This window comes from Stenella coeruleoalba, assembly GCF_951394435.1.
Source record: "Stenella coeruleoalba genome assembly, chromosome: 8".
In the NCBI taxonomy this organism is placed as follows: domain Eukaryota; kingdom Metazoa; phylum Chordata; class Mammalia; order Artiodactyla; family Delphinidae; genus Stenella; species Stenella coeruleoalba.
Genome location: NC_137154.1, coordinates 110,440,255 through 110,465,204, shown reverse-complemented (window position 1 = coordinate 110,465,204; position 24,950 = coordinate 110,440,255).

Genomic DNA, 24,950 nt, shown 5'->3' with positions numbered 1-24,950 from the left:
GCCTAGAGGAAGGGCCATAGAGCCACACGAGTGACAGCATGCCGGCCGACTTGGTGCCTGCAGGCCAGCCAGGATGGTCCTGGCCCTGGGTGCTCTTCTGGAAGATTTCCATTTCCCTGCCTGAGATACCCGTCCTGTCCCTGCCCCCACTGCTTTTTTCCTTCCTCACCTCTGCCCAGGGAGAAATTCCAGCAGCAGGTATGGGTGACACATCCTCTTCTTTAGCAGGTGGCAGCATGGCAACTGCTGCAGAAAGTCCAGCAGAGCCCCACTCACACTGGGCCACCCACAAAGCTGTGGCCTCTCACTCCCTCCCATCAGCCCAGCCCCGAGACTGCTGACAGGGCAGAGAAAATGGCGTCAGGCACTGCAGGGGCTCTTGCTGCCTGGAGTGGTATTTATATTGATCTCAACCCAGGCACACCTGGGGAGGGCTGGCCGGCACGGTAAGGCTGCCCAGCTCAGCCAATCATCACCCCTCAGGGGCTCACAGTTGCAGAAAATGGAACTTGCTAAACTGGCCAGGTCCAAGGAACAGGTGTGGGCTCCTGAGAGTCAGGATAGACAAGGGGCTGCAGCTTTGGCTTGTTTTCTAATCATTTTATCTGGCCCATGAGTGGGAGACAACTTCAAGAAAACCCTCTCCTAATGAGAGGAAACCAGGAGTCAGGGAGAGGAGGGGTGGGTGGTGGTTGGAGACAGAGGCCTGGTGCCCCGGGTGCAGTGGAAGTCTCTGGAAGACCAGGTGGAAGGAGGCCACACAGAGTGATGCCCAGGGTCACAGACCTGTCGCAGCTGCTGTTTGTTAGTTCAAGTCCTGCTCTGAGGTGCTCTGTGTCAGCTCTGAGCGACAGGTGAGCTGGGGGTGCTCTGCAATGAGGGCTATGTGCACAGTTCCTGTGTGCCCAGCCCTGCCACGGTACCTGCAAGGGTAGCTCTGTATCCTGGGAGGGGCCTGACCACGAGAGCCCCGTGGGCTGGGGTGGGGGTGGGGTACCTGCCCAGGTGAGCTCCATATTCTGGGATTGGTCTGACCACGAGAGCCCCATGGGCTGCTGGGGACCTGGTAAAGGATGTCAGGACAGTCAGTGAAGCCACCGAGGATATACCTCCAGTTGCTCCTAATTCCTACACCCTGCTGGTCATTCTACCAACCACCAGGACATGGTATTCTGTATTAGTCTTCAATGATGCCTTCTTTTGCATTCCATTAGTCCCAGAGTCACAAGAAATTTTGGCTTGTGAGTGGCAGGACTCAACATACAACTAAAACAATACTTCCGGGCCGTCTTGCCCCAAGGGTGCAAAAATTCCCACACCATCTTTGGGGAAAGCTTAGCTAAAGACCTAAAAGTTCTACCTCTGGAAAAGGAAATCCTCCTTCAGTACGCAGACGACATTCTGATCGCCAGCCCTACTAAGGAGGCCTCTGAACTACCAAGCCAATAAAGGATAGAAGTTGTCCAAGAAAAAGCTCAAATATCACAGACTGTGGTGACCTGCCTGGGCTTCATTCTCACAGAAGGTCGGAGAAGCCCATCCCAGGAAAGGGAAGAAACCATTTTCAGCCTTACCCCTTTCTAAAACTAGAAGACAGCTTAGGGGTTCCTGGGGAGGCCAGGGTTTGCTGCTTCTGGATCCCTAACTACAGTCTACTAGCTGGGTCTCTATATGAAACACTGAAAGGAAAAGATGATGATCCTTTTGAATAGAATCCAGAAGTGACCTTTCAAGAATGGAAAGAGCAGTCAATTCAGACCCTTGCCATGGAACTCCCTAATTTAGCTAAACCCTTTGACCTTTACATTCCCGGTGAAAGGTGAATCGCCATTGGAGAATTAGTGCAAAAACTGGGACCACTTGAAATGGAACAATGCAAGAATGCCATCCAGGTAGGATAAACTACGGTCACCAAGGGGCTTGGCCCACTGCCACATCTGGCCAAGATACTGGCGGTATCTAAAAACCTGGAAATCAGCAGCCCAAAAGGCCACCTCCCTCCTAAGGGAAAAGGACCCCACGTGGTGATCCTAACCACCAACCATGCCCTGAAGTTGCAGGGTTCGCTCCGTGGGCACACCAACCTCGAGTGAGGAGGCCCTCCAACTCCATCATCCAGAGAGATAACCAGGGGCAACAGGGCACCATGACGACTCGTGTGAACATCACTTGACCTGGAGTTTCTCTCATAAAACAACAAGAGTGTGTCCCAAAAGAGTAGACTACTGCTTGCAGGACTTACTGCACCCAGAGGGGAGCTAATAATCTTGGCGGGGGAACCGTATATCACACTGTCACCATAGAAAAGCCTACAGACACTGTGCTGATGGTGGCCAATAAGACCGGCTGGACTCCTGTTTACTTCAAAAGGCTGTTGACTCAGTGGCCATCATGGTCCTTGATCACCACTGACCCTGGACTGTCTGGGAGTGGAGCGGGCAGGGCTCTGACACCTGGTGCTGTTTGTACATTAATTCAGGGGCCTAATTGAAGAAAGCGCAGACTACTGGTCAGAGCATCTAGGCTGGCAGAAACGGTCAGCCTAAGGTGGCCAAACAAATGTGGGGCGGGGTGAAACCGGCCCCCACAGCGTCTCTGCACATCTCTTTCCTGGACCCTTAAAGGTCATTAGAATCTATAACACTTCCAATGCTGGTGCTCAGGTGGACGAGCAGGGAGGCAGGGGTCCTGGGGACAATCAACGTCACCGGGAGGCTGCTGGGGAGAAGCTCTGACCCTCGCCCCAGGGTATGAGGGCTCCCAACTCAGCACTCAGCAGTTACAGAAGAAGGGTCTGCACCCTCAGCACTCCAAGAATGAGGAACGGGACAAAAGGCAGAGGAGGGGTTTGTCCCCAGCAAAGCCCATTAAAAATCCCTGGGAGATAAAAATAGAATCTGGGCAATAAAGTCAAGTCTAACCTTTTTTATCCTTTGTGCTTTGTCTAATTTCATGTGCTCCTAGGGTCCCGCATGCAGAGGTTCCACACCCGGCACTTCAGACCAGATTTCCTAGTGCAGAATGGCTGGGTCGACACCTCAGCTCCTGGGGCCCAGTGCAGACTCCGCGATATAGAGCCTGAGCTGCAGCCAACCCCGCCCTCGAGAGCTCCGCCCCCTCCCTCCCACTGACTCTGACAGGATCTCTACACAGCAGCCCAGCCCACAGCCCACGGGGTAGTGCATGCTCTCACCTCTCCATTCTCTGATCAAAATATAAAGTTTCCTTTGCTTGTGAACCAAACTCAGTCTCGATCTGTTGGCCCCAATGACACTGGGCAGGGGGACACTTGTTGGGGTCCACTCTGGAGGATCAGTAACAGAAATTGAGACTATTGTAACCTCAATGAACAGATGTGTGAGCCAAACTGTAGTTAACATAGAACAGTGTATAAGGCTCCGGTAAAATAAGATGTTTCTAACACTTCCATTTGATATTTCCATCACTTTATTATAAGCAAGTTCAGTGAAAAGGTTTGTCTTATTTGTCAGGTCAATATTAGAGAAACGAAGTGATTTCTTTCCAAGGATGTACATCTAATAATCTTGGTTAAACCTTCAATCTTGTTTTAAATGCTTTTCCATTGAAAATGATACCTCTCTTTCAGCTCCCCCATTTCTGAGAAGTATAAAATCTTATAATTTATTATTACCAAAGGGGAAAGGTGGGAGGAGGGATAAATTAACAGTTTGGGATTAACACATACACACTGCTATGTATAAAATAGATCATCAACAAGGAACTACTGTATAGCACAGGGAACTACACTCAACATTTTGCAATAACCTATAAGGGGAAATAATCTGAAAAAGAATAGATATTTTTATTGACATCATCTATCAATGACAGTTAAAGTGTAACCTAAGGGAAGCTGGTGGTGAGTGCTTCTGACCCTGAAGACTTCAATCATCTAAAGTTTGGACTCTGCCTACTTCCCAAGGCCCTTAATGAACATATGTGTAGCCGTAGCTTAAAAAATTCCCCAGTTTGGGTTTTGGAGAGACACTGATTTTGAAAAAGCCCTGGTGTTCTCCTTACATGAATGGGACTCTTCCTACTGCTAAAACATGTCTGTCACACCCAGAGGATGGTATACCGTCTGATCGGGAAGAGTTTGGAAAAGGCATCTCATCTCCTCATCTCCTGGTGCTCGGGTTCACCCCTCCAGCGTCTTTACTAACAGTCTCCCCACTTGGAGATGTCAGCACTGTCAACATCCTGTTGCGTACAGTTTGGAATTTGTCCAGAGGATGAAGCGGAAGGATGAGGAACAATGAGAGACAAGTCCTAGGTGTTCAGACAGGCACATGTCACTCTAATTTCCAATCAGGAAGACGAATTGACCAAAGGCTAGGGTTGCCCATGGAAACAGTATAGGGCTTGAGGAAATCCTGCTGCTTTGTGGCCAGTTCCCATAAACACAAGTTGAACAATGGAACTCAGGGGCAGTAAAATTCATGAAACTGCAGAGTTGAAAATATCCATCACTGAAAAATGTCTTGAGGAAAGTCAGAGAAAAGGACTTGTAAGCAAGGGAGAATGGCAGGAAAGGGATTTGAGGAGGTAGAAAGGACTCGCCATTAAGCACAAGAAAAGGAGCTGAACATTGCCAACATTGCAGTTGGCCAAAAAGGGTGTATGCGTTTTTTTCTGTATATATTCAAGAAAAGGGCATACACTTTTTTAGCCAACCAAACAGGTGGGCACTGGAAGTCAATACTACAAAAGATATCACTTCGCATCAGTCAGAAGAGCCATCCTCATAAAGCGTAAACAACAGAAATGCAGGACAGGGCAACGAGAAGAGGGAGCCCTGTGAGACTTATAGTGGAAATGTATATTGCCAACGGCCATTCTGGAGAAGTGTATTGTGTTTACTAAAGCATCTAAAAAATGAGCTACAGAGCATAGGGCACTTGCACTCATGGGTGTATATCTTGGGAAAAACAAAAATCGAGAGGACACAGGCACCCCAATGTTTACCCCCTCTCTGTTTAAAAGATCCTCAACTAGGATATAACTTAAATGTCTCTGGAGGGAAAAAATGGATAGAGATGTGGTACTTAGGTAGAGTGGAATATTATTCAGCCTGGAAATCAATGAAATATGGCCAGTTGTAACAACTCCGGAGGAGTTATGTATGATCATTCTAAGTGACATAATTCAAAAAGAAAAAGACACATATCATAAGATATCACTTAAAGGTGGAATCCAAAATGGCTACACATGAAATAAATTACAAAACAAAAACATAGTCAAATATGTAGAAAACACGCATAAGGCTGCTAAACGGGAAAGGTGGGGAGGGGTGAGGCATCATCCAGGAGGTTGAAATTAGCAAAGATACCATTCCAAATACCAAACTGATAATCAACAAGGCCTACACGGTAGCTAAAAGAACTGCACTCAGCACACTCAAGTCAGTGGAAAAGAATATATACGACTGGTAAGAATCTGAAAAAGAATTTATTGATGTCTCTCTGTACGTGAATCAAGTGGATGTACAGCAGCAAGAAACAGAGCTCTGAAAATCAGCTGTAACCAATATAGTAATAAATTGAAAAAAATAAATGACAGAGAGACAGAGAAAACCTCTTACAACTTTTCCTCAGGGACGGTGATGCAACATGGATTGAACACATCTAGACCCACAGCAGGATGAGACATAAGGCTGGAAACTGCGCTAAGAGAAATGTGAGGTTGGGTGAGGAAATGCACACCCTTTAAAGTAATACTACCTGGTGCCCATTCAATGGGTCCCAAATCTGCAGGTTCAAGGGATCTTCCTACAGCTAAAACATGCATGGAAAACCCAGAGGACTGTACACCATGTGATCGGGAGATGTGTCTAAAATGCAGCTCATTTATCCTCTCCTGGTGCTCCTGTTCACCATTCCAGCCACGTTACTTAGAATCTCCCCACTTGGAGAATCAGCACATTTCAACTTCTGTTTCACACATTTTGCAAATTGTGAGGAGGATGAATGGGAAGAGGGGGAACCAATGAGAGAATAGTTGTAGGGGGTTGGACGGGCACATATCAATCTAATTTCCCATTAAGAATAAGAATTGAAAAAGGGCTCAGATCGCCTCGCCGGAGCCAAAATAGGGCCTGAAGCAATCCTGCGGGTTTGAGGCCAGCTCACAAAAGAGCAACTTAAAAAATGGAGCTCAGGGTCACTGCAATTCACAAACCTGCAGAGTTATAAATGAAAACTAACGTCCAAAAATATGTTGAGGTAAGGCAAAGAAGAGGATCTGAATGCAAGACAGAATTGCAAGAAACAGATTTCAAGAGATAGATTGGACTCATCTTTAAAGCACATGAAAAGCGGCAGAATTTCGACAATGATGCAGTTGGCCCAAAAGGGCATATGCGTTTTTCCTGATTATATCCAGGAAAAAACGCATACACACTTTATGGGCAACGAAGCAAGCAAGCAATGCAAATGTGCACAACAAAGAAGTCTCATTTCCCACCGGTCAAAAGAGCCATCCTAAAAAATTGTAAAAACCAGAAATGCAGGACAGGCCATGGAGAACAGGGAGCCTTTATACGCTGATGGGCAGTGTGTGAACTGCCGAGAGCCACTCTGGAGAAGTGTATGGTGGTTCCTAAATCATCTAAAAAACAGAGCTACAGAGCATAGGACACTTCCAATCATGGGAGTATATCTAGGGAAGTCTAAAAATCAACAAGAAACAAGCACACCACAGTTTAGGGCTACTCTGTTTACAAGAACCTCAACTTCAGTACACCTTAAATATCCCAGGAAAGAGAACAATGGATAAAGAAGATGTGGTACTTATGTACAACGGAATATCTCTTCACCATGAAATCAATATAATAAGGCTAGTAGAAGGATAAAGAGTGGATTTAGGTCCGATAATACTACTTGAAATAAGTCAAACAGAAAAAGAAACATATCATAAGATATCACCTATAGAGGGAGGGTAAATATGGCTGCACAAGAAATGAATTACAGAACAGAACAGTGTCTCACATTTAGAAAACACACTTATGTCAGCTTAAGGAGAAAGGAGAGGTGGGGTGATGCATAAAACCAGAGTTTGAAATTAGCACAGATACCGTTCAATAAACCAAATAGGTATTAGACAAGATCTACACCTTGCTCAATGAACTGGCCTCAACACACCCTATACACCACAGAGAAATATATCTGAGTAATAAGAGTCTTAAAACCCATGTATTGATATATCTCCATAAGGGAATCAAGTGTGTGCAGAGCAGCACAAACACAGCAGTGAAAATGAGCTAAACCCCATTATAGAAATAAATTTTAAAAACAAAACGCAGAAACAATGAAAGAGAGAAAAATTCTTACAAAATTCGCTCAGGGGCTGTGATGCAACCTGGATTGACCACATATAAACCCACAGCTGGATAAGACATAAGGCTGGACACTTGGGGCTGAGAGGATTGGTGAGCTTTGGTGAGCAACTGCCGAAAGTTTAATGCAATACTTCATGCTGCTCATTCCAAGGGTCCCAACACTCCAGGTTGAAGGGAATCTTCCTACAGCTAAACCATGCTTGGGAAACCCAGCGACTGGCATACCATATGATCGGGAAAGGTTTCTAAAACGCACCTCATTTTTCCTCTCCTGGGGCTCCGGATCGACATTCCAGCCGCTTTACTAACAACATCCCCACAAGGAGAGTCAATGCCTTTAAGTTCTGGTATCGCACAGTCTGCAGTTAGTGCGGAGGATGAATGGGAATAGAGGGAACCAGCGAGAAACTAGCTGTAGCGGTTTCAATGGGCACATGTCACTCTAATTTCACATCAGTAAGAAGAATTAACCAAAGGCAGAGCAAGGTGCCCCAGAAGAATAGGGCCTGAAGGAATCCTGTGGTTATGAGGCAAGATCACAAAAATAAGAGCTGAAAAATGGAGCTAAGGACCACTGCAATTCAAAAACCTGCAGAGTTATAAAGGCCAACTACTTTCAAAAAATATACTGAGGTAACACTATGAAGAGTCAATGAAAGCAAGGCAGAATTGCAGGAAACCGATTTCAGGAGGTAGACTGGAATTGCATTGAAAACATATGAAGAAAGTCAGAACCTCGACAATGATGAACATGGCCAAAAAAGGCGTATGCGTTTTTTCCTGAATATATTCAGGAAAAAACGCATACGCACTTTTTGGCCAACCAAGCAAGCTTGCAAAGGAAATCTGCACTACAATGAAGTCTCACTTCCCCCCGGTCAAAAGGGCCATCTGAAAAAAGTGTAAAATCCAGAAAGGCAGGACAGGCCATGGAGAACTGGGAGCCTTGTTATGCTGATGGGCGGGATGTAAGTTGCCAACAGCACTTGGGAGAAATGTATGGTGTTTCCTGAAATATCTAAAAAACAAAGCAACAGAGCCTAGGGCACTTCCACTTATGGTCCTATAGCTTAGGGAAATTAAAATCAAAAAGACACAGCCACCCCAAAGTTTGGGACGCCTCTGTTTACAAGAACCTCGTTTACGGGACAAGTTCAATATCGCAGAAAGTGAAAACTGGATGAAGAAGTTGTGGTACTTACGTACAATGCAATATCACTCAGCAATGAAATCTATGTCATCAGGCCCATAGCAGCATAATGAGTGGATTCAGGTATGATGATTCTAACTGAAATAAGTCACACAGAAAAAGAAACATCATAAGATATCACTAATACACGGAACGTAAACTTGGCTACACAGGAACTGAATTACAAAACAGAACAGGGTCTCAAATTTAGAAAACTAACCTATGCTTGCTTAAGGGGAAAGGTGAGTTGGGGTGCTGCATAAAACCAGAGATTGAAATGAGCACAGATAAAATTCCTTAAGCCAAATATGGAATAGACAAGAGCTACTCCTTGCTCAATGAAATGGACTCAACACCCCATATTAAACGCCTAAGAATGTACCTGACTAGTAAGTATCTTAAAACCTATGGATTGCTATGTCTCCGAAAGAGAATCAAGCGTGTGTACAGGGGCATAAACGCAGCAGTGATAGGATTGGAGAGGTTCGGTGAGCAAATGAAGACCCTTTGAAGTCATATTGCATGGTACCCATTCCACGGGTCTCAACTCTCCAGGTTTAAGGGATTCTTCCTTCAGCTAAAACATGCATGTGGAACCCAGAGTATGATCAACCGTGTGATCGGGAGACGTGTTCAAATATGTCTCAGTTTTCATACCCTGGTACTCGGGTGCAACATTCCAGACGCTTTACTAACACTCTCCCGACTTGGAGAGTCAGTGCCTTTAACCTCCTGTTTGGCCCAGTTTGCAATTTCTGCGGAAGATGAACAGGAATAGGGAGAACCAATGAGAGACTAGTTGGAGGTGTCTGGACGGGCAAATTTAACTCTCTTTTCCCACCAGGCAGAGGAATTAACCAAAGGCTCAGCGTGCCGTGCCGGAACCAGATTAGGGCCTGAAGCCATCCTGCGGTGTTGCGGCCAGCTCACAAGAAAGCGAGTTGAAGAAAGGAGCTCAGGGGCACTGTAATGCACAAACCTGCAGAGTTATAAATGACAGCTATCGTCCAAAAATAGACTGAAGTAAGGCTGCCAAGAGGACTTGAAAGCGGGGCAGAATTGCAGGAAACCGATTTCAGGAGGTAGACTGGAATTGCATAGAAAGCATAGGAAAAGAGGCAGAACGTCCACAATGATGCACTTGGCCAAAAAGGGCGTATGCGTTTTTTCCTGAATATATTCAGGAAAAAACGCATACGCCCTTTTTGGCCAACCAAGCAAGCTTGCAAAGGAAATCTACACTACAATGAAGTCTCACTTCCCCCCAGTCAAAACGGTCATCTGAAAATAGTGTAAAATCCAGAAAGGCAGGACAGGCCATGGAGAACTGGGAGCCTTGTTATGCTGATGGGCGGGATGTAAATTGCCAACAGACACTCGGGAGAAGTGTATGGTGTTTCCTGAAACATCTATAAAACAAAGCAACAGAGCCTTTGGCACTTCCACTTATGGTCCTATAGCTTAGGAAAGTAAAATCAAAAAGACACAGCCACCCCAATGTTTGGAACGGCTCTGTTTACAAGAACCTCGTTTACAGAACAAGTTCAACATCGCAGAAAGTGAAAAATGGATAAAGAAGTTGTGGTACTTACTTACAAAGCAATATCACTCAGCAATGAAATCTATGTCATCAGGCCCGTAGCAGCATAATGAGTGGATTCAGGTACAATGATTCTAACTGAAATAAGTCACACAGAAAAAGAAACATCATAAGATATCACTAATACACGGAATGTAAACTTGGCTACACAGGAACTGAATTCCAAAACAGAACAGGGTCTCTAATTTAGAAAACCAACTTATGCTTGCTTAAGGGGAAAGGTGAGTTGTGGAGCTGCATAAAACCAGAGATTGAAATGAGCACAGATAAAGTTCCTTAAGCCAAATATGGAATAGACAAGAGCTACTCCTTGCTCAATGAAATGAACTCAACAACCCATATTAAACGCCTAAGAATGTACCTGACTAGTAAGTATCTTAAAACCTAAGGATTGCTATGTCTCCAAAAGAGAATCAAGCATGTGTACAGGGGCATAAACGCAGCAGTGATAGGATTGGAGAGGTTCGGTGAGCAAATGAAGACCCTTTGAAGTCATATTGCATGGTACCCATTCCACAGGTCTCAACTCTCCAGGTTTAAGGTATTCTTCCTTCAGCTAAATCATGCATGTGGAACCTAGAGTATGATCAACCATGTGATCGGGAGACGTGTTCAAATATGTCTCAGTTTTCGTACCCTGGTACTCGGGTGCAACATTCCAGACGCTTTACTAACACTCTCCCGACTTGGAGAGTCAGTCCCTTTAACCTTCTGTTTGGCCCAGTTTGCAATTTATGCGGAAGATGAACAGGAATAGCGAGAAACAATGAGAGAGTATCTGGAGGTGTCTGGACGTGTAAATTTAACTCTCATTTCCCACCAGGAAGAGGAATTAACCAAAGGCTCAGCGTGCGGTGCCGGGACCAGATTAGGGCCTGAAGCCATCCTGCGGTGTTGCGGCCAGGTCACAAGAAAGCGAGTTGAAGAAAGGAGCTCAGGGGCACTGTAATTCACAAACCTGCAGAGTTATAAATGACAGCTATCGTCCAAAAATATACTGAAGTAAGGCTGCCAAGAGGACTTGAAAGCGGGGCAGAATTGCAGGAAACCGATTTCAGGAGGTAGACTGGAATTGCATTGAAAGGATAGGAAAAGAGGCAGAACGTCCACAATGATGCACTTGGCCAAAAAGGGCGTATGCGCTTTTTCCTGAATATATTCAGGAAAAAACGCATACGCCCTTTTTGGCCAACCAAGCAAGCTTGCAAAGGAAATCTGCACTACAATGAAGTCTCAATTCCCCCGGTCAAAAGGGCCTTCTGAAAAAAGTGTAAAATCCAGAAAGGCAGGACAGGCCATGGAGAACTGGGAGCCTTGTTATGCTGACGGGCGGGATGTAAATTGCCAAGAGACACTCGGGAGAAGTGTATGGTGTTTCCTGAAACATCTAAGAAACAAAGCAACAGAGCCTAGGGCACTTCCACTTATGGTCCTATAGCTTAGGGAAATTAAAATAAAAAAGACACAGCCACCCCAAATTTTGGGACGCCTCTGTTTACAAAAACCTCATTTACCGTACAAGTTCAATATCACAGAAAGTGAAAAATGGATAAAGAAGTTGTGGTATTTAATTACAAAGCAATATCACTCAGCAATGAAATCTATGTCATCAGGCCCTTAGCAGCACATTGAGTGGATTCAGGTATGATGATTCTAACTGAAATAAGTCACACAGAAAAAGAAACATCATAAGATATCAGTAATACACGGAATGTAAACTTGGCTACACAGGAACTGAATTCCAAAACAGAACAGGGTCTCAAATTTAGAAAACCAACTTATGCTTGCTTAAGGGTAAAGGTGAGTTGGGGTGCTGCATAAAACCAGAGATTGAAATGAGCACAGATAAAGTTCCTTAAGCCAAATATGGAATAGACAAGAGCTATTCCTTGCTCAACGAAATGGACTCAACACCCCATATTAAACGCCTAAGAATGTACCTGACTAGTAAGTATCTTAAAACCTATGGATTGCTATGTCTCCGAAAGAGAATCAAGCATGTGTACAGGGGCATAAACGCAGCAGTGATAGGATTGGAAAGGTTCAGTGAGCAAATGAAGACCCTTTGAAGTCATATTGCATGGTACCCATTCCCGGGTTTCAACTCTCCAGGTTTAAGGTATTCTTCCTTCAGCTAAAACATGCATGTGAAACCCAGGGTATGATCAACCGTGTGATCGGGAGACGTGTTCCAATATGTCTCACTTTTCCTACGCTGGTACTCGGGTGCAACATTCCAGACGCTTTACTAACACTCTCCCGACTTGGAGAGTCAGTGCCTTTAACCTCCTGTTTGGCCCAGTTTGCAATTTCTGCGGAAGATGAACAGGAATAGGGAGAACCAATGAGAGACTAGCTGGAGGTGTCTGGACGGGCAAATTTAACTCTCATTTCCCAGCAGGAAGAGGAATTAACCAAAGGCTCAGCGTGCCGTGCCGGAACCAGATTACGGCCTGAAGCCATCCTGCGGTGCTGCGGCCAGCTCACAAGAAAGCGAGTTGAAGAAAGGAGCTCAGGGGCACTGTAATTCACAAACCTGCAGAGTTATAAATGACAGCTATCGTCCAAAAATAGACTGAAGTAAGGCTGCCAAGAGGACTTGAAAGCGGGGCAGAATTGCAGGAAACCGATTTCAGGAGGTAGACTGGAATTGCATTGAAAGCATAGGAAAAGAGGCAGAACGTCCACAATGATGCACTTGGCCAAAAAGGGCGTATGCGTTTTTTCCTGAATATATTAAGGAAAAACGCATACGCACTTGTTGGCCAACCAAGCAAGCTTGCAAAGGAAATCTGCACTACAATGAAGTCTCACTTCCCCCCGGTCAAAAGGGCCATCTGAAAAAAGTGTAAAATCCAGAAAGGCAGGACAGGCCATGGAGAACTGGGAGCCTTGTTATGCTGATGGGCGGGATGTAAATTGCCAAGAGACACTGGGGAGAAGTGTATGGCGTTTCCTGAAACATCTAAAAAACAAAGCAACAGAGCCTAGGGCACTTCCACTTATAGTCCTATAGCTTAGGGAAATTAAAATCAAAAAGACACAGCCACCCCAAAGTTTGGGACGCCTCTGTTTACAAGAACCTCGTTTACAGTAGAAGTTCAACATCGCAGAAAGTGAAAAATGGATAAAGAAGTTGTGGTATTTACTTACAAAGGAATATCACTCAGCAATGAAATCTATGACATCAGGCCCGTAGCAGCATAATGAGTGGATTCAGGTACGATGATTCTAACTGAAATAAGTCACACAGAAAAAGAAACATCATAAGATATCACTAATACACGGAATGAAAACTTGGCTACACAGGAACTGAATTCCATAACAGAACAGGGTCTCAAATTTAGAAAACCAACTTATGCTTGCTTAAGGGGAAAGGTGAGTTGGGGTGCTGCATAAAACCAGAGATTGAAATGAGCACAGATAAAGTTCCTTAAGCCAAATATGGAATAGACAAGAGCTACTCCTTGCTCAACGAAATGGACCCAACACCCCATATTAAACGCCTAAGAATGTACCTGACTAGTAAGTATCTTAAAACCTATGGATTGCTATGTCTCCGAAAGAGAATCAAGCGTGTGTACAGGGGCATAAACGCAGCAGTGATAGGATTGGAGAGGTTCGGTGAGCAAATGAAGACCCTTTGAAGTCATATTGCATGGTACCCATTCCACGGGTTTCAACTACCCAGGTTTAAGGTATTCTTCCTTCAGCTAAAACATGCATGTGGAACCTAGAGTATGATCAACCATGTGATCGGGAGACGTGTTCAAATATGTCTCAGTTTTCGTACCCTGGTACTCGGGTGCAACATTCCAGACGCTTTACTAACACTCTCCCGACTTGGAGAGTCAATCCCTTTAACCTCCTGTTTGGCCCAGTTTGCAATTTCTGCGGAAGATGAACAGGAATAGCGAGAACCAATGAGAGACTAGCTGGAGGTGTCTGGACGGGCAAATTTAACTCTCATTTCCCACCAGGAAGAGGAATTAACCAAAGGCTCAGCGTGCCGTGCCAGAACCAGATTAGGGCCTGAAGCCATCCTGCAGTGTTGCGGCCAGCTCAAAAGAAAGAGAGTTGAAGACAGGGGCTCAGGGGCACTGTAATTCACAAACCTGCAGAGTTATAAATGACAGCTATCGTCCAAAAATATACTGAAGTAAGGCTGCCAAGAGGACTTGAAAGCGGGGCAGAATTGCAGGAAACCGATTTCAGGAGGTAGACTGGAATTGCATTGAAAGCATAGGAAAAGAGGCAGAACGTCCACAATGATGCACTTGGCCAAAAAGGGCGTATGCGTTTTTTCCTGAATATATTCAGGAAAAAACGCATACGCACTTTTTGGCCAACCAAGCAAGCTTGCAAAGGAAATCTGCACTACAATGAAGTCTCACTTCCCCCCGGTCAAAAGGGCCATCTGAAAAAAGTGTAAAATCCAGAAAGGCAGGACAGGCCATGGAGAACTGGGAGCCTTGTTATGCTGATGGGTGGGATGTAAATTGCCAACAGACACTCGGGAGAAGTGTATGGTGTTTCCTGAAACGCCTAAGAAACAAAGCAACAGAGCCTAGGGCACTTCCACTTATGGTCGTATAGCTTAGGGAAATTAAAATCAAAAAGACACAGCCACCCCAAAGTTTGGGACGGCTCTGTTTACAAGAACCTCGTTTACAGTACAAGTTCAACATCGCAGAAAGTGAAAAATGGATAAAGAAGTTGTGGTATTTACTTACAAAGCAATATCACTCAGCAATGAAATCTATGTCATCAGGCCCTTAGCAGCACAATGAGTGGATTCAGGTATGATGATTCTAACTGAAATAAGTCACACAGAAAAAGAAACATCATAAGATATCAGTAATACACGGAATGTAAACTTGGCTACACAGGAACTGAATTACAGAACAGAACAAGGTCTCAAATTTAGAAAACCAACTTATGCTTGCTTAAGGGGAAAGGTGAGTTGGGGTGCTGCATAAAACCAGAGATTGAAATGAGCACAGATAAAGTTCCTTAAGCCAAATATGGAATAGACAAGAGCTACTCCTTGCTCAACGAAATGGACTCAACACCCCATATTAAACGCCTAAGAATGTACCTGACTAGTAAGTATCTTAAAACCTACGGATTGCTATGTCTCCGAAAGAGAATCAAGCATGTGTACAGGGACATAAACGCAGCAGTGATAGATTTGGAGAGGTTCGGTGAGCAAATGAATACCCTTTGAAGACATATTGCATGGTACCCATTCCACGGGTCTCAACTCTCCAGGTTTAAGGTATTCTTCCTTCAGCTAAAACATGCATGTGGAATCTGGAGTATGATCAACAGTGTGAACGGGAGACGTGTTCAAATATGTCTCAGTTTTCCTCCCCTGGTACTCGGGTGCAATATTCCAGACGCTTTACTAACACTCTCCCCACTTGGAGAGTCAGCGCCTTTAACCTCCTGTTTGGCCCAGTTTGCAATTTCTGCGGAAGATGAACAGGAATAGGGAGAACCAATGAGAGACTCGCTGGAGGTGTCTGGACGGGCAAATTTAACTCTCATTTCCCACCATGAAGAGGAATTAACCAAAGGCTCAGCATGCCGTGCCAGAACCAGATTAGGGCCTGAAGCCATCCTGCGGTGTTGCGGCCAGCTCACAAGAAAGCGAGTTGAAGAAAGGAGCTCAGGGGCACTGTAATTCACAAACCTGCAGAGTTATAAATGACAGCTATCGTCCAAAAATATACTGAAGTAAGGCTGCCAAGAGGACTTGAAAGCGGGGCAGATTTGCAGGAAACCAATTTCAGGAGGTAGACTGGAATTGCATTGAAAGCATAGGAAAACAGGCAGAACGTCCACAATGATGCACTTGGCCAAAAAGGGCGTATGCGTTTTTTCCTGAATATATTCAGGAAAAAACGCATACGCCCTTTTTGGCCAACCAAGCAAGCTTGCAAAGGAAATCTGCACTACAATGAAGTCTCACTTCCCCCCGGTCAAAAGGGCCATCTGAAAAAAGTGTAAAATCCAGAAAGGCAGGACAGGCCATGGAGAACTGGGAGCCTTGTTATGCTGATGGGCGGGATGTAAATTGCCAACAGACACTCGGGAGAAGTGTATGGTGTTTCCTGAAACAACTAAAAAACAAAGCAACAGAGCCTAGGGCACTTCCACTTATGGTCCTAGAGCTCAGGGAAATTAAAATCAAAAAGACACAGCCACCCCAAAGTTTGGGACGCCTCTGTTTACAAGAACCTCATTTACCGTACAAGTTCAATATCACAGAAAGTGAAAAATAGATAAAGAACTTGTGGTACTTACGTACAATGCAGTATCACTCAGCAATGAAATCTATGTCATCAGGCCCGTAGCAGCATAATGAGTGGATTCAGGTACGATGATTCTAACTGAAATAAGTCACACAGAAAAAGAAACATCATAAGATATCACTAATACACGGAATGTAAACTTGGCTACACAGGAACTGAATTCCAAAACAGAACAGGGTCTCAAATTTAGAAAACCAACTTATGCTTGCTTAAGGGGAAAGGTGAGTTCGGGTGGTGCATAAAACCAGAGATTGAAATGAGCACAGATAAAGTTCCTTAAGCCAAATATGGAATAGACAAGAGCTACTCCTTGCTCAACGAAATGGACTCAACACCGCATATTAAACGCCTAAGAATGTACCTGACTAGTAAGTATCTTAAAACCTATGGATTGCTATGTCTCCGAAAGAGAATCAAGCGTGTGTACAGGGGCATAAACGCAGCAGTGATAGGATTGGAGAGGTTCGGTGAGCAAATGAAGACCCTTTGAAGTCATATTGCATGGTACCCATTTCACGAGTTTCAACTACCCAGGTTTAAGGTAGTCTTCCTTCAGCTAAAACATGCATGTGGAACCTAGAGTATGATCGACCATGTGATCGGGAGACGTGTTCAAATATGTCTCAGTTTTCGTACCCTGGTACTCGGGTGCAACATTCCAGACGCTTTATTAACACTCTCCCGACTTGGAGAGTCAATCCCTTTAACCTCCTGTTTGGCCCAGTTTGCAATTTCTGCGGAAGATGAACAGGAATAGCGAGAACCAATGAGAGACTAGCTGGAGGTGTCTGGACGGGCAAATTTAACTCTCATTTCCCACCAGGAAGAGGAATTAACCAAAGGCTCAGCGTGCCGTGCCGGAACCAGATTAGGGCCTGAAGCCATCCTGCAGTGTTGCGGCCAGCTCAAAAGAAAGCGAGTTGAAGACAGGGGCTCAGGGGCACTGTAATTCACAAACCTGCAGAGTTATAAATGACAGCTATCGTCCAAAAATATACTGAAGTAAGGCTGCCAAGAGGACTTGAAAGCGGGGCAGAATTGCAGGAAACCGATTTCAGGAGGTAGACTGGAATTGCATTGAAAGCATAGGAAAAGAGGCAGAACGTCCACAATGATGCACTTGGCCAAAAAGGGCGTATGCGTTTTTTCCTGAATATATTCAGGAAAAAACGCATACGCCCTTTTTGGCCAACCAAGCAAGCTTGCAAAGGAAATCTGCACTACAATGAAGTCTCACTTCCCCCCGGTCAAAAGGGCCATCTGAAAAAAGTGTAAAATCCAGAAAGGCAGGACAGGCCATGGAGAACTGGGAGCCTTGTTATGCTGATGGGCGGGATGTAAATTGCCAACAGACACTCGGGAGAAGTGTATGGTGTTTCCTGAAACGCCTAAGAAACAAAGCAACAGAGCCTAGGGCACTTCCACTTATGGTCCTATAGCTTAGGGAAATTAAAATCAAAAAGACACAGCCACCCCAAAGTTTGGGACGGCTCTGTTTACAAGAACCTCGTTTACAGTACAAGTTCAACATCGCAGAAAGTGAAAAATGGATAAAGAAGTTGTGGTATTTACTTACAAAGCAATATCACTCAGCAATGAAATCTATGTCATCAGGCCCTTAGCAGCACAATGAGTGGATTCAGGTATGATGATTCTAACTGAAATAAGTCACACAGAAAAAGAAACATCATAAGATATCAGTAATACACGGAATGTAAACTTGGCTACACAGGAACTGAATTACAGAACAGAACAAGGTCTCAAATTTAGAAAACCAACTTATGCTTGCTTAAGGGGAAAGGTGAGTTGGGGTGCTGCATAAAACCAGAGATTGAAATGAGCACAGATAAAGTTCCTTAAGCCAAATATGGAATAGACAAGAGCTACTCCTTGCTCAACGAAATGGACTCAACACCCCATATTAAACGCCTAAGAATGTACCTGACTAGTAAGTATCTTAAAACCTACGGATTGCTATGTCTCCGAAAGAGAATCAAGCATGTGTACAGGGACATAAACGCAGCAGTGATAGATTTGGAGAGGTTCGGTGAGCAAATGAATACCCTTTGAAGACATATTGCATGGTACCCATTCCACGGGTCTCAACTCTCCAGGTTTAAGGTATTCTTCCTTCAGCTAAAACATGCATGTGGAATCTGGAGTATGATCAACAGTGTGAACGGGAGACGTGTTCAAATATGTCTCAGTTTTCCTCCCCTGGTACTCGGGTGCAATATTCCAGACGCTTTACTAACACTCTCCCCACTTGGAGAGTCAGCGCCTTTAACCTCCTGTTTGGCCCAGTTTGCAATTTCTGCGGAAGATGAACAGGAATAGGGAGAACCAATGAGAGACTCGCTGGAGGTGTCTGGACGGGCAAATTTAACTCTCATTTCCCACCATGAAGAGGAATTAACCAAAGGCTCAGCATGCCGTGCCAGAACCAGATTAGGGCCTGAAGCCATCCTGCGGTGTTGCGGCCAGCTCACAAGAAAGCGAGTTGAAGAAAGGAGCTCAGGGGCACTGTAATTCACAAACCTGCAGAGTTATAAATGACAGCTATCGTCCAAAAATATACTGAAGTAAGGCTGCCAAGAGGACTTGAAAGCGGGGCAGATTTGCAGGAAACCAATTTCAGGAGGTAGACTGGAATTGCATTGAAAGCATAGGAAAACAGGCAGAACGTCCACAATGATGCACTTGGCCAAAAAGGGCGTATGCGTTTTTTCCTGAATATATTCAGGAAAAAACGCATACGCCCTTTTTGGCCAACCAAGCAAGCTTGCAAAGGAAATCTGCACTACAATGAAGTCTCACTTCCCCCCGGTCAAAAGGGCCATCTGAAAAAAGTGTAAAATCCAGAAAGGCAGGACAGGCCATGGAGAACTGGGAGCCTTGTTATGCTGATGGGCGGGATGTAAATTGCCAACAGACACTCGGGAGAAGTGTATGGTGTTTCCTGAAACAACTAAAAAACAAAGCAACAGAGCCTAGGGCACTTCCACTTATGGTCCTAGAGCTCAGGGAAATTAAAATCAAAAAGACACAGCCACCCCAAAGTTTGGGACGCCTCTGTTTACAAGAACCTCATTTACCGTACAAGTTCAATATCACAGAAAGTGAAAAATAGATAAAGAACTTGTGGTACTTACGTACAATGCAGTATCACTCAGCAATGAAATCTATGTCATCAGGCCCGTAGCAGCATAATGAGTGGATTCAGGTACGATGATTCTAACTGAAATAAGTCACACAGAAAAAGAAACATCATAAGATATCACTAATACACGGAATGTAAACTTGGCTACACAGGAACTGAATTCCAAAACAGAACAGGGTCTCAAATTTAGAAAACCAACTTATGCTTGCTTAAGGGGAAAGGTGAGTTCGGGTGGTGCATAAAACCAGAGATTGAAATGAGCACAGATAAAGTTCCTTAAGCCAAATATGGAATAGACAAGAGCTACTCCTTGCTCAACGAAATGGACTCAACACCGCATATTAAACGCCTAAGAATGTACCTGACTAGTAAGTATCTTAAAACCTATGGATTGCTATGTCTCCGAAAGAGAATCAAGCGTGTGTACAGGGGCATAAACGCAGCAGTGATAGGATTGGAGAGGTTCGGTGAGCAAATGAAGACCCTTTGAAGTCATATTGCATGGTACCCATTTCACGAGTTTCAACTACCCAGGTTTAAGGTAGTCTTCCTTCAGCTAAAACATGCATGTGGAACCTAGAGTATGATCGACCATGTGATCGGGAGACGTGTTCAAATATGTCTCAGTTTTCGTACCCTGGTACTCGGGTGCAACATTCCAGACGCTTTATTAACACTCTCCCGACTTGGAGAGTCAATCCCTTTAACCTCCTGTTTGGCCCAGTTTGCAATTTCTGCGGAAGATGAACAGGAATAGCGAGAACCAATGAGAGACTAGCTGGAGGTGTCTGGACGGGCAAATTTAACTCTCATTTCCCACCAGGAAGAGGAATTAACCAAAGGCTCAGCGTGCCGTGCCGGAACCAGATTAGGGCCTGAAGCCATCCTGCAGTGTTGCGGCCAGCTCAAAAGAAAGCGAGTTGAAGACAGGGGCTCAGGGGCACTGTAATTCACAAACCTGCAGAGTTATAAATGACAGCTATCGTCCAAAAATATACTGAAGTAAGGCTGCCAAGAGGACTTGAAAGCGGGGCAGAATTGCAGGAAACCGATTTCAGGAGGTAGACTGGAATTGCATTGAAAGCATAGGAAAAGAGGCAGAACGTCCACAATGATGCACTTGGCCAAAAAGGGCGTATGCGTTTTTTCCTGAATATATTCAGGAAAAAACGCATACGCCCTTTTTGGCCAACCAAGCAAGCTTGCAAAGGAAATCTGCACTACAATGAAGTCTCACTTCCCCCCGGTCAAAAGGGCCATCTGAAAAAAGTGTAAAATCCAGAAAGGCAGGACAGGCCATGGAGAACTGGGAGCCTTGTTATGCTGATGGGCGGGATGTAAATTGCCAACAGACACTCGGGAGAAGTGTATGGTGTTTCCTGAAACGCCTAAGAAACAAAGCAACAGAGCCTAGGGCACTTCCACTTATGGTCCTATAGCTTAGGGAAATTAAAATCAAAAAGACACAGCCACCCCAAAGTTTGGGACGCCTCTGTTTACAAGAACCTCGTTTACAGTACAAGTTCAACATCGCAGAAAGTGAAAAATGGATAAAGAAGTTGTGGTATTTACTTACAAAGCAATATCACTCAGCAATGAAATCTATGTCATCAGGCCCTTAGCAGCACAATGAGTGGATTCAGGTATGATGATTCTAACTGAAATAAGTCACACAGAAAAAGAAACATCATAAGATATCAGTAATACACGGAATGTAAACTTGGCTACACAGGAACTGAATTACAGAACAGAACAAGGTCTCAAATTTAGAAAACCAACTTATGCTTGCTTAAGGGGAAAGGTGAGTTGGGGTGCTGCATAAAACCAGAGATTGAAATGAGCACAGATAAAGTTCCTTAAGCCAAATATGGAATAGACAAGAGCTACTCCTTGCTCAACGAAATGGACTCAACACCCCATATTAAACGCCTAAGAATGTACCTGACTAGTAAGTATCTTAAAACCTACGGATTGCTATGTCTCCGAAAGAGAATCAAGCATGTGTACAGGGGCATAAACGCAGCAGTGATAGATTTGGAGAGGTTCGGTGAGCAAATGAATACCCTTTGAAGACATATTGCATGGTACCCATTCCACGGGTCTCAACTCTCCAGGTTTAAGGTATTCTTCCTTCAGCTAAAACATGCATGTGGAACCTGGAGTATGATCAACAGTGTGAACGGGAGACGTGTTCAAATATGTCTCAGTTTTCCTCCCCTGGTAATCGGGTGCAATATTCCAGACGCTTTACTAACACTCTCCCCACTTGGAGAGTCAGTGCCTTTAACCTCCTGTTTGGCCCAGTTTGCAATTTCTGCGGAAGATGAACAGGAATAGCGAGAACCAATGAGAGACTAGCTGGAGGTGTCTGGACGGGCAAATTTAACTCTCATTTCCCACCATGAAGAGGAATTAACCAAAGGCTCAGCATGCCGTGCCGGAACCAGATTAGGGCCTGAAGCCATCCTGCGGTGTTGCGGCCAGCTTACAAGAAAGCGAGTTGAAGAAAGGAGCTCAGGGGCACTGTAATTCACAAACCTGCAGACTTATAAATGACAGCTATCGTCCAAAAATATACTGAAGTAAGGCTGCCAAGAGGACTTGAAAGCGGGGCAGAATTGCAGGAAACCGATTTCAGGAGGTAGACTGGAATTGCATTGAAAGCATAGGAAAACAGGCAGAACGTCCACAATGATGCACTTGGCCAAAAAGGGCGTATGCGTTTTTTCCTGAATATATTCAGGAAAAAACGCATACGCCCTTTTTGGCCAACCAAGCAAGCTTGCAAAGGAAATCTGCACTACAATGAAGTCTCACTTCCCCCCGGTCAAAAGGGCCATCTGAAAAAAGTGTAAAATCCAGAAAGGCAGGACAGGCCATGGAGAACTGGGAGCCTTGTTATGCTGATGGGCGGGATGTAAATTGCCAACAGACACTCGGGAGAAGTGTATGGTGTTTCCTGAAACATCTAAAAAACAAAGCAACAGAGCCTAGGGCACTTCCACTTATGGTCCTATAGCTTAGGGAAATTAAAATCAAAAAGACACAGCCACCCCAAAGTTTGAGACGCCTCTGTTTACAAGAACCTCGTTTACAGTACAAGTTCAACATCGCAGAAAGTGAAAAATGGATAAAGAAGTTGTGGTATTTACTTACAAAGCAATATCACTCAGCAGTGAAATCTATGTCATCAGGCACTTAGCAGCACAATGAGTGGATTCAGGTATGATGATTCTAACTGAAATAAGTCACACAGAAAAAGAAACATCATAAGATATCAGTAATACACGGAATGTAAACCTGGCTACACAGGAACTGAATTACAGAACAGAACAGGGTCTCAAATTTAGAAAACCAACTTATGCTTGCTTAAGGGGAAAGGTGAATTGGGGTGCTGCATAAAACCAGAGATTGAAATGAGCACAGATAAAGTTCCTTAAGCCAAATATGGAATAGACAAGAGCTACTCCTTGCTCAACGAAATGGACTCAACACCGCATATTAAACGCCTTAGAATGTACCTGATTAGTAAGTATCTTAAAACCTATGGATTGCTATGTCTCCGAAAGAGAATCAAGCATGTGTACAGAGGCATAAACGGAGCAGTGATAGGATTGCAGAGGTTTGGTGAGCAAATGAAGAACCTTTGAAGTCATATTGCATGGTACCCATTACACGGGTCTCAACTCTCCAGGTTTAAGGTATTCTTCCTTCAGCTAAAACACGCATGTGGAACCCAAGTATGATCAACCATGTGAACGAGAGACGTGTTCAAATATGTCTCAGTTTTCCTCCCCTGGTACTCGGGTGCAACATTCCAGACGCTTTACTAACACTCTCCCCACTTGGAGAGTCAGCGTCTTTAACCTCCTGTTTGGCCCAGTTTGCAATTTCTGCGGAAGATGAACAGGAATAGCGAGAACCAATGAGAGGCTAGCTGGAGGTGTCTGGACGGGCAAATTTAACTCTCATTTCCCACCAGGAAGAGAAAATAACCAAAGGCTCAGCGTGCCGTACTGGAACCAGATTAGGGCCTGAAGACATCCTGCGGTGTTGCGGCCAGGTCACAAGAAAGCGAGTTGAAGAAAGGAGCTCAGGGGCACTGTAATTCACAAACCTGCAGAGTTATAAATGAGAGCTATCGTCCAAAAATAGACTGAAGTAAGGCTGCCAAGAGGACTTGAAAGCGGGGCAGAATTGCAGGAAACCGATTTCAGGAGGTAGACTGGAATTGCATTGAAAGCATAGGAAAAGAGGCAGAACGTCCACAATGATGCACTTGGCCAAAAAGGGCGTATGCGTTTTTTCCTGAATATATTCAGGAAAAAACGCATACGCCCTTTTTGGCCAACCAAGCAAGCTTGCAAAGGAAATCTGCACTACAATGAAGTCTCACTTCCCCCCGGTCAAAAGGGCCATCTGAAAAAAGTGTAAAATCCAGAAAGACAAGACAGGCCATGGAGAACTGGGAGCCTTGTTATGCTGATGGGCGGGATGTAAATTGCCAACAACCACTCGGGAGAAGTGTATGGTGTTTCCTGAAACATGTAAAAAACAAAGCAACAGAACCTAGGGCACTTCCACTTATGGTCCTATAGCTTAGGGAAATTAAAATCAAAAAGACACAGCCACCCCAAAGTTTGGAACGGATCTGTTTACAAGAACCTCGTTTACAGTACAAGTTCAACATCGCAGAAAGTGAAAAATGGATAAAGAAGTTGTGGTATTTACTTACAAAGCAATATCACTCAGCAATGAAATCTGTGTCATCAGGCCCTTAGCAGCACAATGAGTGGATTCAGGTACGATGATTCTAACTGAAATAAGTCACACAGAAAAAGAAACATCATAAGATATCACTAATACACGGAATGTAAACTTGGCTACACAGGAACTGAATTCCAAAACAGAACAGGGTCTCAAATTTAGAAAACCAACTTATGCTTGCTTAAGGGTAAAGGTGAGTTGGGGTGCTGCATAAAACCAGAGATTGAAATGAGCAGAGATAAAGTTCCTTAAGTCAAATATGGAAAAGACAAGAGCTACTCCTTGCTCAACGAAATGGACTCAACACCGCATATAAAACGCCTAAGAATGTACCTGACTAGTAAGTATCGGAAAACCTATGGATTGCTATGTCTCCAAAGGAGAATCAAGCATGTGTACAGGGGCATAAACGCAGCAGTGATAGGATTGGAGAGGTTAGGTGAGCAAATGAAGACCCTTTGAAGTCATATTGCATGGTACGCATTACACGGGTCTCAACTCTCCAGGTTTAAGGTATTCTTCCTTCAGCTAAAACATGCATGTGGAACCTAGAGTATGATCAA